This window comes from Betta splendens, chromosome 15 (genome assembly GCF_900634795.4).
Source record: "Betta splendens chromosome 15, fBetSpl5.4, whole genome shotgun sequence".
NCBI lineage: Eukaryota > Metazoa > Chordata > Actinopteri > Anabantiformes > Osphronemidae > Betta > Betta splendens.
The window spans coordinates 3,536,971-3,540,505 of NC_040895.2; the positions used below are offsets into that span (position 1 = coordinate 3,536,971).

A 3,535-nucleotide genomic window follows, 5' to 3' on the forward strand; every position below is an offset into this window, starting at 1 on the left:
AACCTGGGGCTCGTTTCAAGAAGGTGGTTTTGTGGAAACTCTGAGTTTGTTAACCCCGAAATGAGGAAAACTCAGAGTTTTCGGTTTCAGAAAGCGGGGTTACTTAAACCCGTAAAGCGGGGTAAGTTTAATCCCGTTTCAAGAAGCTTGGTAATCGAAACTCAGAGTCAGTTACTATGGCAACCTGGTCGTGAGCAGGTTTTATTCGGGAAACCCAGAGTTTCCTTCGGTCTCCGCCCCTTTTTAAAGTGAACAGTGTTTAAATGCCTTGTTTAATCTTTCAGTACATTCATAGATTTCACCTGTTTCCTTCGCGCAGAGACCAAAATGTCCGTTTCTAGAGGATCCTGTAGATGAGGACGCTGTATTAATTCACACGGCATTGAATTTACGCCGCAAGAGGATTTTGACGCCACGAGTTAATTTTCTGTCATATTGCTGTGCATATTTATTTTAGCGGTACCGTTTTTCTCGAGACTCCATGACATATATTAATAATCTTATTCACCCATACGTCAAACACATCACCCATCGTGGCCGTGCTTTTACATCCGAACATATTCTTTGTGTTGCGTTACATTTTTTTTTTTGCAAACATTAGTTTTCTTTGTAACATTGGAGATGCTGAGCACATTAGTGAAGCCACTGTATGTAGAATAGTTCGACCTCAAACGCTTTCCTTGACACAAACTCCTTAAAGCTGTTAAAGAGGAGTTTCACAGGATTGCAGGTATGTGGTAATTAATTTGTTTCATTGAGGCTAATCTGAAAAATGATGATCAGTTAATAATATCTTGCTGTGATCTGAAATAAACTGATACTGTAAATGTGCAGGTTCACTGACTACTCTTTCTAATGGTCACTGTAACTGACATTACATTGTTTACATCACCAAGATCCTATGTGATGCTGCACATATCATAAACGTGAACTCATGAATATATAGTGAGTCAACGCTAAGTAACAGGCTGCACTGTGGTAAGTACATGTATGTCCTACACACTTATTTCAATGCATACACTCACAGGAACACTTCTATGCAGCACTAAAGTAATGTGAACTTTCTTCTAGGAGAGATTTACGGTTTTCTGTTGGAGATAGGGGTTAATGCCAGCCCACACTACTGACCCCTCACCCAGAACCTGAAGCAGGCCCCCAGCAGCGCTTTAAAATGTCACTGCAGAACAAGAGCCCGGGTGGAAATGACCATAGGCCTGTTGAAAGCACGTCTTCAGTGCCTACGTCAACTCAGGGAAACACCTGAGAGGCCTGTGACATTATTGGGACATGTGTTGTTCTCCACATTATTGCAATTATTAGAGAGAAGCAACACCCTGCCCTACAAATACAAGACCTTGAGGAGACTCCTTCCATCACAGTGATCTGCAGAGTGGATGGACAGATTTGCTTTAATGTCTTAATCAACCATCACCACCACCACCACCACCACCAATAAAAGAAACTGAATAGATGTAAATCATAATTTATTTGTTTTTTTTCATTTCCTATAAGGCAATTGTTAGATTTTATGATTCTTCCAATAATTCATACTATTCACCTTTAACTATACACTCATCTCCAGCGTGTGTTTGGGAATTTTAATTTCTATATCTGGCTTTTCAATCTTGTGGTACAAGTATAACATTTCCTTGAGATTTACTTTATACAACTCAATAACCGGTAACTTAAAATACAGAAGATTTAGAGTGACATCTTGACATGACATGTTCCTTATTACTCTTACAGAACTGAACTCTGGCATTTACTGAACATCACTGAACTGTGTGCATCTGTGCAGCAGAATGTGACTGACCTCCTCCTGCTGTTCTTTCACACTCTGGGGCAGAGGGGAGATAATAAAGTCACTAAACTTGGAGATCCTGAGTTACATCCTTTAAGCTACGCAACACAAACATCAGAAATCATGTGATGTGTATAAACTGTATTAATATTACACTTTATAATACTGCTTATCATAATTTAAGCTTTATTTAGTAGTATACTTACAACATCCTGGGCTTCTGTTGTGACAGGAGGATTCATATATTACCATCAGAATCTGTTAAGACCAAAGAACAAAGAACCCAACCCAGACTCTAAGAAAAGTAAAAGAAACTAAGAAATGGATATATCAAAAGTAGCCTATGTAAAAAATCAAATATATAGGTAGACCTCTTACATTTTACACATGCACTTGTATCCTGGGGAGTGACGGGTTCTGATGAATTCCTTCAGCCCCTGCTTTCCAGTGTTCAGGCTGAGTGCCTTCTCCTCTGCATGCGTCAGAGGTGGAGGTGCAGGTCCTCCACCAGTTGTTCTAGCCTCTGCCTTCTTTCTGTTGGCTGAGTAGAAGTCAAATGTTTAACTGTGTGAAAACATTACAGCCATGTTGAAAATGCTGCTGCACTACTATACTCTGCATGCTATTTAGTTATTTAATATGTCAAATATTGTAAAGTCAGTTAGTCTACACCCATAACATGATGGTGCCTTATACCTGTTTGAATTATGTTTTTACATTTCATTTTTAGCCACGTTCTTCTATGTCTGCAGGATTGCGCCTACATAAAAACTGAAATTAATTTCTTATATTATTACGTGTTTTGGGTAACTTTTAAAAACCTAATTAGATTAATGTAATAATTGCTCTCCATAAAACGTATTGGATTATTGAATTATCATTACTTTACAAATCCCACATCAACCACAACAGGAATTTTAAAAATGCATAGACATAACACTGCACTTTTAATTCATACAAACGTCGGTATTTCATGCAATTGAAGTAACGCCTTAGATGAGTGAAAAAGTCCTTACTTTACGAGTGAAATATAACAACAATACTAAAATTATTTAGTATTTAGTTACCCTGAACACTGTATGATTAAAATGTAAACTTACGCATTGACTCAAGCAGCTATTTTCTTCCAAGCTAATTCTCTCCCTTTCGCCGCTGTAGCCGTGTTGCCTTTTCTACGGATTATAGACTCGTAGTCGTTATATGCTTGGCGTATCATATCCATTTCTGGACGTCTTTTGTTGTCCTGTTGCCATGGTGACTCGTAATATCTTCACTCCATTGATCAGGGCTTACTCTGAGTCAGTCAACTCAGAGTTGCTTAAACCAACTCCTTTCAGCTGTTCTGGAACTGAAAACTCCAGGTTTGCAAACTCAGAGTAAATCAACTCAGAGTTTCGTTTTAACTCAGAGTTTGTTAAACCTCCTTCTTGAAACGGGCCCCTGTGCTTGGTCTTTTTCCTGTTTTTGACGTCGCCTAGCCTAGCCCTTTTGTACCCTGATGTGTCGTTTGTGAATGAATCGTTTAATATGAACTAATCTTTTATATGACTCAGGAGGAACAAGTCCTCTCAGTGAACGACTTGTTCACTTCCATGGAGTTCCTTCTCTCGCCACATGGCAGCAGCTGCTTAAGCTCAGTCAGCAAGACAGGAAATAGAAATGATTCGTTCAGGACTCACTCAACTCAGCGTCCTTCCTCAAGGATTTATCCTTTTGGAAAAAAAGCACTTTGTG

The 3,535-nt window shown here is 39.0% G+C and overlaps 1 long non-coding RNA gene across 1 annotated transcript; it reads right to left on the minus strand.

Annotated features, from left to right (window-relative positions):
* Nucleotides 1–1,428: 1,428 nt before the first annotated feature.
* On the minus strand, nucleotides 1,429–2,801 carry LOC129603048 (uncharacterized). The gene is made up of 3 exons (XR_008692604.1): nucleotides 2,180–2,801; nucleotides 2,008–2,059; nucleotides 1,429–1,837 (listed from the first exon to the last, which is right to left on the minus strand). It is a non-coding gene; the product is annotated as an uncharacterized LOC129603048 (long non-coding RNA).
* Between the last annotated feature and the right edge of the window lie 734 nt (nucleotides 2,802–3,535).